The sequence below is a fragment of the Gobio gobio genome, assembly GCF_949357685.1.
Source record: "Gobio gobio genome assembly, chromosome: 16".
Taxonomy (NCBI): Eukaryota; Metazoa; Chordata; class Actinopteri; order Cypriniformes; family Gobionidae; genus Gobio; species Gobio gobio.
In genome coordinates this window covers 11,552,650-11,565,322 of record NC_137109.1, presented here as the reverse complement: position 1 = coordinate 11,565,322, position 12,673 = coordinate 11,552,650, and positions in this window count along the sequence as shown.

Below are 12,673 nucleotides of genomic sequence, written 5' to 3'. Positions count from 1 at the left end.
GGTGAAAAAAAACATGATGGTGAAAAAACATCGAAACATTTTACCAGTAAACACCAGTAAAATAAACACATTGGCCAATTTACTGACACAATAACCAGGCTTTGAAGCATGAATGAAATGTTTTCCGCTTCCGGGTTCTACGTCAGAACGCTGGCTCACTATTGGCCGGCGCTGTTCACGTGAGCACATGCATGTGATGCTGACGCAGGATCCAGCCAATAGTGAGCCAGCGCTCTGATGTAGAACCCGGAAGTGCTGCACTGTGTTTACTACGCGAATAGTGTGGAAGTACACAAAAAGTATTCTCGTCGCTTCAAAGGAACACTCCACTATTTTAGAAAATAGGCTCATTTTCCAACTCCCCTAGAGTTAAACAGTTGAGTTTTACCGTTTTGGAATCCATTCAACCGATCTCTGGGTCTGGCGGTAGCACTTTTAGCATAGCTTAGCATTGAACATTGAATCTGATTAGACCGTTAGCATCTCACTCAAAAATGACCAAAGAGTTTCGATATTTTTCCTATTTAAATTTTGACTCTTCTGTAGTTACAGTGCCTAGCCATAGTATTGTTCTAGAAAATCACAACTTTTCTTTTTCCGTCGGTCTTAGAACACAATGTAATGCTACAGAAGAGTCAAGTTTTAAATAGGAAAAATATCGAAACTCTTTGGTCATTTTTGAGTGAGATGCTAACGGTCTAATCAGATTCAATGATCTATGCTAAGCTATGCTAAAAGTGCTACCGCCAGACCCGGAGATCGGTTGAATGGATTCCAAAACGGTAAAACTCAACTGTTTAACTCTAGGGGAGTTGGAAAATGAGCCTATTTTCTAAAATAGTGGAGTGTTCCTTTAAGGTTGAACCACTGCAGTCACATGGACGATTTTAACCATTGTTTTTAACTACCTTTCTGGGCCTTGAAAGTTGCAATTACGTTGCTGCCTATGGGTGGTTCAGAAAGCTCTCGGATTTCATCAAAAATATCTTGATTTGTGTTCCGAAGATGAACGAAGCTCTTATGGGTTTGGAACGACATGTATTTATGTGTGTACCAAAATGTGTTTCTTAAAATATCTGTGTGAGTAGAGTACACTGCAACCATACTTTCCCTATGGGGATAAATAAAACTGAACTGAACATGAGGGTGAGTAAATGATGACAGAATTGTTATTTTTGGTGAACCCTTTAATATTTACACCTGAGCAGATGAAATGAGCGATTATGGTAATGTGTGTGATATTTCCTTGACATGCGGTAACCAATCACAGCACATTTCGTATATTTCGGAAGGAGGGGCTTCACGTGCGGGCCAGACTGGGGAGAGAGGTGCTGTAATAATGTAAAATATGGAAATAATGTTTTTTGAACAATCAAACATAAAAACATATTATAGTTCCCCCCATCCCTACCCCGAAAAAAATCAAGACTTCGTAAAAGGGCACAATAGGATAGCCTGGCTCCGCCCTCCTACGTACTTCCGCACGATTTTCATTTTACTTCATTACTCTGTCTGGGATTGCGGTATACTCTCTGGTTTTCTCCGGTCAAATTTTAACTGGTCCAATCAGCGAACAAAGGGAGTGGCTGAGAGCGATGTCATTGATGTCGTGCGCTAGTTTGAGATGACATGCGTCACGACCAAACGTTAGCGATTGGTTATGGCAGATCCAGTGTCTCTGGGCAGATCCAGTAGTGTTAAACTTCAACAGAGTACCCGCCTTCAAGGAAGTTAACGCTTGTCAACAGAGAGGGGCCAGACTCTCTGTACAAATGAAATGTACGAGAGTCTGGTAGGACCAGGCTAATAATAGGACCCCTTTACAGCAAATGTAGCTGTATAAATTGAGCACTACACCCTAAAAAATGCTGGGTTAAAAATAACCCAAGTTGGGTTTAATATGGACTAACCCAGCAATTGGGTTGTTTTAACCCAGTGAATGGGTTGTTTTAACCCAGCGGTCGGGTTGAATGTTTGCTTAAAACAACCCAACCGCTGGGTTAGTCCATATTCAACCTAACTTGGGTTGTTTTTAACCCAGCATTTTTTAGAGTGTATATTGGAGCTAAATTTGAGCACATTATGTGTAATGCCCAGTCAGCGTGTTCAGAACTGTAGGAAGACAGATATTAATGCCATCTTGTAACAGGTTGTGTTTTTTTCCATTTCCAATCATTGAAAACCCCTAAATGCCCAGTGTTGTCACCTGGAGACTCTCCTCTCTGAGCTCATTCACTTCCTGTTGGTGTTGTCGGTTCTGCTCCTCCAGGTCCGCATAAGCTTGCTGGTTCTCCCTGCGCAGCGCCTCGATCTGAAGAACCAGGATGTGTCTCTCTCTGCGCAGGTATGACATCTCCCCCTCTGCACCACCCACCTGCGGACGGGACAGAGACGCAGTCACATGATCAAAATGATGATGAATCTTACCAGTTACTTATGTGTCGCCGCTCTCACCTGCTCCTCTTGTAGTTCTCTCTCCATCTTCATCAGTTCATCCTCGATCAGTCTCTCGTGAGTCTCTCTCAGTCTCGTTCTGCGCTCCAGGAGTTTCTCATGAACCACCTGAGACACAAACACATTCACACACACAGTGTGTGCTGCTTTACATCAGTCTTACAAGTTTTTGTGCAATTATGTTATTGGAGGTATGGTAACACTTTACAATAAGGTCCCATTAGTTCATAGTTAATGCAATGCTGGTTGAATGTGTCTCCTGATTGGTCACTCACCATGCTAGTGGCATGTGATTGGTCAGATTCTCTGTGCGTCTCCTGTAATCTGTTCTCCTCTTTCCGAAGCTGTTCTTTCAGCTGTCTGATGCGGCTCATCCTCTCCTGATTCCTCTGAATGCTGGTCCTGCCCTCTGAAACCATCATCATGTTAGTGCAAGGCTGTAAGTTACCTTCAGATATGGACAAATTGTCCCCCAATATTTGATATTATTTATGCTGCTCTGCTGCACTGCATTTTTCTTTGTGTCGTTAGGATGACAACAAGTTTCCAAAGTTAATTTATTAGATTAATCTGCCTCATCGTTAATGTTAAATATTTGAGATGGCCAGTCAAATAAAGAAGGCGGGGTTTAACGTTCACAGAAGCCGGATATAAATTACAGGGTTATTATTATTCCATTCAGGGCTATTATTGTTAACTAAAACTAAAACTATTAAAAACATTTTGTTAATTGAAATCAAGTTGAATAAAATTAAATATAAATATTTGATGGAAAAAAGTTAAAAAAAAAAGTCAGCTAACTGAAATAAGTTTAGTTGAAGCACTTGCTGGAAAACTGGGGGGGGGGGGGGGGGGGTGTAATATTTAAAAAGAACAAAAACTGATACAATGACAAAAACACATAAAATTACTCAAATGAAAATAAAAATAAAAGCTAATTAATAATTTTAATAAAAACTATAATAGTATATAAATAATACTATAATAACACTGCTTCTATTTTAATGTGAAAGAATGTGATACAGATTAACTATTTGACAGCTGTTATGACAGAAATGTCAAACTATTCAAGGTTTTGAATTGAAAACAGCCTAAATAATTGTAATTGAATGAGAGACAAGAGACTTTAACAGTCAATTGCATATTAGGCTTATGGAATATTATAAAGTACATATTTTAAAATACAAAATATTATTTGCAGATAGCTCAAATGCATTACTTGAGTTAATTTACTACTATATATTTGAATCCCTTTAAATCACTTTTTTATTTAAATCCTTAAAAAAGGATCGACTCACACACATACACACACACAGACACTCTCTCTCTCACACTCTCTCGCTCTCTCTCACACACACACTCTCTCTCTCTCTCTCTCTCTCTCTCGCTCTCTCTCACATACATACACACACACACACACACACACACTCTGTCTCTCGCTCTCACACACACACACACACTCTCTCTCTCTCTCTCTCTCTCGCTCTCTCTCACATACATACACACACACACACACACACACACTCTGTCTCTCGCTCTCACTCTCACACACACACACACACACACACACACACACACACACACACACTCTCTCTCTCTCTCACACATACACACTCTCTCTCTATCTCACTCTCTCTCACACACACACACACACACACACAAACATTACATTTGTAAAGGCATCTTCCACCTCAACCCGTAAAAAAAAATAGCAATTGTTAAATCATGGTTATGGTCAATATCTAACAGACTGATACCAGTAATATGCATCTCCATTTCCTGTCTGAGGAGCTCCTGCAGATCTCTCTTCCTGTCTGCTGTCTCACACACCTCTTCAGCTCTGCCTCCATCAGCCACCTACAACACACACACACACACACACTACATCCACCTGCATTGAACTCATATTTCACACAAAACACGAGCAGTTATGCAGCAGATTGATCTTATGACTCTTTTGTTACTCACCGATGTGTCCATGTTCTTGTGTTGAGCTGCTCTGAACTGAAGCTCGGTGTGTGTGTGTGTGTGTGTGTGTGTGTGTGTGTGTGTGTGTGTGTGTGTGTGTGTGTGTGTGTGTGTGTGTGTGTGTGTGTGTGTGTGTGTGTGTGTGTGTGTGTGTGTGTGTGTGTGTGTGTGTGTGTGTGTGTGTGTGTGTGTGTGTGTGTGTGTGTGTGTGTGTGTGTGTGTGTGTGTGTGTGTGTGTGTGTGTGTGTCTGTCTTGAAATATTCATTACTCAGTATTCACTTTCACTGTCTGTGTGGGGCTGTATAAATGTTGCATCCAGGGTTCTTATAGGGTTAAATAAAAAAATAAAATAAACATTAACTGAAATAAAATAACACACAAATTTATTTCACCTACAGCTGCCAAGGCAACATTTTGCATGTTTCATTTAGTGTAACTTGATGTAGTAAAATAACTAATACTAAAAGTGAAATAAAAAAAATAATTAAACTAACAAAATTACTAAAACTTTAACAAATGAAAATAAAAAAACATTCAAAATAACAATAAAAAAAATAACACTGATTAAATTCATCTGAGTCATAATCATCCGCTCAGTTTACTCTGAATTCCTGGGAAATTCATTTCCTCACTGACTTCATGCCACTTTGATTATATTTCATTTGCAAATGCATCAATTTAAGGAAGTAACAATGTTTTCTTTTTTTTTGATCATGTTACTTTGAAATAAATTGGGAAATGAAAGGGAGCATTTCTGTTTTGAGAAAGAGGAAGAGAAGAAATAGATGATTTAGCATCGGCTGAACTGAGCAAATCATTCGACAAATCAGTTTAGTTGTATTCGTTTAATGATTTCAGTGACACCACAAAGTATTTCAACAATGAATTCAGAAGTGTGAACTTGAGGAGAACTGATTTAAAAAGCATCAAAACACCACCTGATTCAAACAATAAGACTTCAGATATGATGAAAGAAAGTGACGTTAGTGAAGCAACGTCACTTTCTAGATGACTGGGTCAGAGCATCTCCAAAACTGCAGCTCTTGTGGGGTGTTCCTGATCTGCAGTGGTCAGTCTCTATCAAAAGTGCTCCAAGGAAGGAACAGTGGTGAACCGGTGACAGGGTCATGGGCAGCCAAGACTCATTGATGCACGTGGGGAGCGAAGGCTGGCCCGTGTGGTCCGATCAAACAGACAAACTACTGGAGCTCAAATTGCTGAAGAAGTTAATGCTGGTTCTGATATAAAGGTGTCAGAATACACAGTGCATCGCAATGTGTTGTGTATGGGGCTGCATAGCCACAGACCAGTCAGGGTGACCATGCTGACCCCTGTCCACCGCCGAAAGTGCCAACAGTGGCACATGAGCATCAGAACTGGACCACGGAGCAATGAAAGAAGGTGGCCTGGTCTGATGAATCACGTTTTCTGTTACATCACGTGGATGGCCGGGTGCGTGTGTGTCACTTACCTTGGGAACACATGGCACCAGGATGCACTATGGGAAGAAGGCAAGCCGGTGGAGGCAGTGATGCTTTGGGCAATGTTCTGCTGGGAAACCTTGGGTCCTGCCATCCATGTGGATGTTACTTTGACATTTAAGCATTGTTGCAGACCATGTACACCCTTTCATGGAAACGGTATTCCCTGGTGGCTGTGGCTCTTTCAGCAGGATAATGCGCCCTGCCACAAAGCAAAAATGGTTCAGGAATGGTTTGAGGAGCACAACAACGAGTTGGAGGTGTTGACTTGGCCTCCAGATTCCCCAGATCTCAATCCAATCGAGCATCTGTGGGATGTGCTGAACAAACAAGTCCGATCCATGGAGGTCCCACCTCGCAACTTACAGGACTTAAAGGATCTGCTGCTAACATCTTGGTGCCAGATACCACAGCACACCTTAAGGGGTCTAGTGGAGTCCATGCCTCGTCAGGTCAGGGCTGTTTTGGCAGCAAAAGGGGGACCAATACAGTTAGTTCATAATGTTATGCCTGGTCGGTGTATATAATATTGTACAGGGGTTGGACAATGAAACTGAAACACTGACCATTATAGTGTTGAAGGTTTCACGGCCTGGTGGCCAATCTTCACTGATTTTACATTCCATCAGTAAGAGCCGAGTGGGAAGGTTAAATATCAAGGTTAAAGAGCAATAGTACAGATGTGCATTAAATATTACAATCCACACAACATAACGAGAGACATATTACAGTTCAAAAGAGGACAAATTGTTAGTGCGCATCTCACTGACTCATCTGTGAACAGGACTGCGAGTCTTTGTGGTGTATTGAGAGCTATGGTATCCAGGGTAATGTATACCACCACGTAGGATGAACCACATCCAACAGGAGTCACTGTTGACGCAAGAGGAAGCCGTCTAAAAGGGAAGCATTTTCCCATTCATATTTACATTTGTTTTTAGCACACCAGGGTGACTAGGAGCATGAAATTGTCCGTGACTTCTTGTTCCACAGGAGTATAAATATGAGGAAACACAAAAGCCAAATCCCCTTAATCATTCATCACAATTAGAAAAACCACAGAATATAGTTCTGATGTGCAGCAAAAGATTGTTGAGAAAGTGGCTGTAAGATAATAGCTAAAGCATTTCCACCATCAGGACAATAATTAAGAAGTTCCACTCAACTAAAGATGTTCTGAATCTGCCCTGGAAGAGGACGTGTGTCTATATCATCCTAATGCTCGACGAGGAGGAGAGTTTGAGTGAACAAAGACTCTCCAAGGATCACAGATGGAGAATCGCAGAGATTAGTTGAGTCTTGGGGTCAGAAAGCCGAAATAAATGATCAAACAGCACCTACATCACCACATGTTGTTTGGGAGGGTTTGAAGAAAAATCCTCCTCGCTCATCCAAAAACAAACTCCAGAATATTCAGTGGTCAGACACAACCTTCAAAAGGGACCTGGTTCTGTGATTAAAAGGTTAAAAATACAGCTGGATCTTTAATGTTCTGAGCCTATTTTTTTCTGGAGGTCTGGGACATCTTGTTCAGATTCATGGTATCATGGATTCTAGTAAATACCAACAGATAAAAAAAAATCCAAACCTGATGGCCTCTGCTAGAAATCTTACTATGAGCTGTGGTTGGATCTTCCATCAGGACAATAATCCAAAACAAACATCAAAATCAACAGAGAAATGTGTTACTGAGCACAAAATGAAGCTGACCTGAACCTATAGAAAATGAGTGGGCTGAACTGAAGAGAAGAAGCACCAACATGGAGCTGTGAATCTGAAGGATCTGGAGAGATTCTGTATGGAGGAATGGTCTCTCATCTCTTGTCAGGTGTTCTCCAAACTCAATATAGAAGAAGACTCAGAGCTGTTATCTTGGGAAAGCAATAGGGGCCAATAATTGTGGCCAACGTGAACTGGAGAAATACATTTATTTCATAATGAGATTTTCCCCCTACATTCTTTCAATTGTTTTACTTCAATGAAAGATTTGAATTTTGTGTTTATCAAAAGCATAAACAATGCAGATTTATTTTCACAGCCGCATGCTCATATTTACCAAGGGTGCCAATATTAGTGGAGGGCACTGCATGCATCAATCATGTATGTATCTATCGGTGTTTTATAATTGTTTTTATGATACTCATATTGTCTTGCTAATATCTATCAATATTGGTGAGCGCAGATGAATGAAGCAACATTTTTATGTATTTACACCTTATTAAAATATGCATCCTTTTATATTCGGAGCTCTTCTACAGGGAACTGGGCACTATTAATTCAGTGAAAATGATCTGAAAGAGGAAATGCATGAGTCAGACAGGATGTTCAAAAAACCCCAAGCTATATTTCACATAATTGTTCATATTTACATCTCTATGTGCACCCGTACAGAAAATGAAGTATACTTCAAGTTAATTTTATGAAGTATATTTAAGAAATGTTCAAGTATATTTTTAAAGTATGCAGTATGTATAATATATCAAAGTAGTGAACTTGTAAGTTTACTATTTCAGTACTGCTTAGGACTAAATTGGCCCACTTTTTAGTATATAAAGTATGCATTTAAGTATAATATAAGTGTAACAATAGTAAACTTTACATCTAGATCACAAATCAAGCATACAGCATTAGTTCATACAGGCCACGTAGTCGAGCTCCGCTCTCAGCTGATAGGCAAAATATTCCAACCCTGCCCATATCAGCTGATCCGATTCCTATTCTCCCAATTGGCAACTCTCAAACTTACTTAAAGGGGCACTTCAGTGCTGGGAAGATGAATGTGTATTTAAACTGGGTCATTTATGTAGTAGAAATGTGAAATCATTTTTTAATTTGGTGCCTTAGACTGAGAAAATACAAAAAATGTATTTTTGTCTCATGTGGATGAAAGACAACAACTCCCAGAATGCACTTGCTTCGCTCTCCTACGAGGCCACTCCCAAAGCCACTGTTTATCACATGCCCACCGCGGCACCACCCCCAACGTCGTTTTGATATTCATAGTAATAAAATAATTTCGTTCAGTTAGAGAATAGACACTACAATTAAAAACTGAACGTGTCTTTTCAATAAAGTGTGAGTGAGCCGAACGTCACAGACGCAGCAGGAGTCAGATTTCATTCCTCACGAGAGAAGAGCTGAGCAGAGCTGAGGTAAGCACGGCTGTCATTCTCGGCGTGTGTCCAGTCTGGCGCGTTTTCAGATCGCATGTGGAAGCTACACTTTCATAGGAAGGAATTAATTAAAAAGTAGAAATACTCACTTTGCGCCGTACTGCTCCGTTATGAATGCCTGAGCGTGCGCATTTACATTCTGTGAGTGAGATCCCTCCCCTGTGGGCAGGTTGAAAACATGCGGAGCTAACTCTTACTACAGGCTCTAGCATCTGGCCAAAAAATCCTCCGATGATGCAAATATCCGGAAATAAAATGCATAATTATCTCGTCTCAGGGAGAAAAGTACCATAATTCTATAATACTACCGGGTTTCTACTGATACAAAGCTTAATGCTAAATCACTGAAGTTACCCTTTAAGCGCAGCATAAGTTCAGTCTGCCTGCTTGGCTGCTTCCACTGCACACTGCAACCCACCTCCTCCTTAAACTTGTGTTGAACTTAATCCATTCTGTTGTCATTGATACATGCTCTGTTCTCAATGGGGGATTCACGCTGCTCTCCCACTTTAAAAATGGGAGGTTCTCCCCAGAAACTGCTGCTGTTCCCTGTCTTGGCTTTTCATGGAGCTCATGAAAAGGATGGTGAATTTGAACAGAGCCATATCGCCAAAAGTAACGTTTGCAAAATATGTCAATAAAAAGTTGGCTAAAAGTTTGTCTATGGTATTTTTGACTTGACTTAGTAACTATGTTTCTCATTTGTATTACAAGTGAAATTATAAGTATACTACACTGTAAACCCTAATAAGTTGACACTACTCAAATGATTTGAGGAAAGTGATTCTCTCAATTCTTTTGAGTAATGGGGAAACGGACAACTCAATTTAATCGAGTTGACCTAATGTGGTCTCTTCATTGAATTAACTTAAATGTTTAAGTACCAATAACTTAAAAAGGCAAACAGACTAAACTCAAATTATTTGAGAAAAGTGATTCCCTCAGTTCATTTGAGTAATGGGGAATTGATCATTAAATCATTAAAACAAGTATTGTTTTTCACAACAACCACTTTGTTAAACAACCTTTATTAGGTTTATACTACATTTAATTAATGGAAACATTGCTCATAACAGTAAGCTCATATTTTTAAGTCACATTTTCAAGACAAACAAAACATTAAGCTCCTATTTTCGTAAGCTAAGCTCACATTTTTTTAAAGACACCGTGTTTTGTAAGAGAGGTTTGTAGTCATTCTACAGAATCGTGCGACAAATTTGAGTGTCCTGTCATAGAATGCGACCACACTACACCCCCTGCAAGAAAAAGACATTTATTGTGTGGTGGTGAAAGTCTTACTGGCTTACTTGCTTCTTATCTGACAGGGAAAGCACAAAACAAAAAGGCCCCTCTTAGACCTCAATGATGTGTCTTAACAGTGTTTTAAAATGCATGCGCTGACCTATGTTTCACGTACGAGTATGAAATTCGGCACACACATGTAACAGCCCAATACCAAAAAATTCCTTATGAAAAAAATATAAAAACCCAACAGGAAGTCAGAAATATAGAATTTTCTCTGCAACGTTTTTGACATTTCCAGACGTTGTACTTTAACAAACTCCTCCTAGAGATTTAATCAGATCAACATCATATTTGGTCAGTCTAATTTAAATAAAGGCCTTGGCGACGTTAAATTGCGAATATCTTGAGTTTTCCCTGAAGGGTGTGTCCGTGGCGGCTTCGCAAAGTTTGATGTTTCGCCATAAAACAGGAAGTTGTTGTAACTCGGGCATACAATGTCCGACCTGCCCCAAACTTTCACATGTTTGATAAGAGTCCTGACCTAAACACATCTACATATGAGTTTCAGAATTAGGCATGGCAGAATGGCTCCATAGCGCCACCTACAACATTTCAACTAAGTGCAGCTCCCGCTATGTTTCACGTACAGGTATGAAATTTGGTAGACACATGTAACAGCCCAATACTTACAAAAAAGTCTCTTGGTACGAAATCTGAAAACCAACAGGAAGTGAGATACTTTGAATTTTCTTTGCAAAATTGTTGCAAATTTTCCCATTTCCAGAAGTTGTACTTTAACAAACTCTTCCTAGAGATTTAACCAGATCAACATCATATTTGGTCAGTCTAATCTAAAGACCTTTGCGACATTAAATTGTGAAGATCTTGAGTTCCCTTTCGTTCAGTCACTACGACGTACGTTAGTGACTAACGAATGGGGGGTTTCGCCTAGAAGCCAATTACCTTCGAGGTGTTTAACAGCGCCCAATGGCGTGCCAATGCCATGGGCATGCGGAATTTGCATGCGTAACTCCGCCCCACCGCGTGGGTATATAAGGAAGTACGCTGGCAACATCGCATTATGTTTCTGCTTTGGAGCCAAGAGTACCTCTTCACTCCTTCAAGCCTACAACTGAGTCTTTGTCAAGCCTTCGAGACGAGCAGCTTTCCAGAGGCGTTGGATCTACGGCGCGTTCCAGTGATCGCATACTGCCTGCCTGCTGATCTGCGCAGTGGTCCGTCTGACAGCTGGTGTGTGGTCCCTGGGCGCTTCGGCGTCTCTGCGAAGCTTCCTCTCCTAAAAGAGCTTACACGTGGCACGTCCTTTTCAGGATGTCTCGCCCGTGTACTTCTGGGTGTGGCCGGTCGTTGACTTCCTCTGATGGGCACGATCTCTGCTTGGTATGCTTGGGCGTTCAGCATGCTCAAGCAGCGTTCGTGGATGAGTCATGTTCTCACTGCGGGAACATGACCATCGCGGTTCTGCGGTCGAGACTCAAGGATCTTTGTAATGAAGTGAGAGTCCCCTCAACCACACCCCGATCTACCGCGCCCCCCGTGGCCGGTACTTCGGCTGGTGGTCAGGGTGACCTGAGGGTTACGGTGTGGAATAAAGCCCCGACGCTCATGCCTCGGGCCACACCCCCCTCTAGCGTTCCGCAACCCGTGAGTGTCCAGGCTGAAATCGCGGGGCCAGCTCCGGCTCCCTCGCGCATTTCGTTTGGCGCTCCGGAGGATGATGCGATGTCGGTCACCGCATCACAAGGTGGGCTCGAGTCCTCTGAGGATGATGACTCGGCTGTGCTGCCGCCTTCGGGGGCGCCAGCATTGCCCGAGTCGGACCCAGAGCTGACAGCCATGCTGTCTCGGGCAGCCGCGAGTCTAGGGATAGAGTGGAACCCCCCGCCTGTCCCGAACGCTCGTGGCTCGATGATTGGTTTTTGGAGGAGGGAACGGAGACGTACGTTCCTCAGCCACATCAGCTGTGCTGCTGGAACGCGGAGTTCAGATCTTGGCTCCGCAGCAGATACATAATGTGATGTTGCCAGCGTACTTCCTTATATACCCACGCGGTGGGGCGGAGTTACGCATGCAAATTCCGCATGCCCATGGCATTGGCACGCCATTGGGCACTGTTAAACACCTCGAAGGTAATTGGCTTCTAGGTGAAACCCCCCATTCCTAAGTCACTAACGTACGTCTCCGTTCCCTCCTCAGGGAACGAGGGTTACATACGTAACCGAGACGTTTTCACTGAAGGGCGTGTCCGTGGCGGCCTCACAAAGTTCGATGTTTCGCCATAAAACAGGAAGCTGTTGTAACTCGGGCATACAATGTCCGATCTGCCCCAA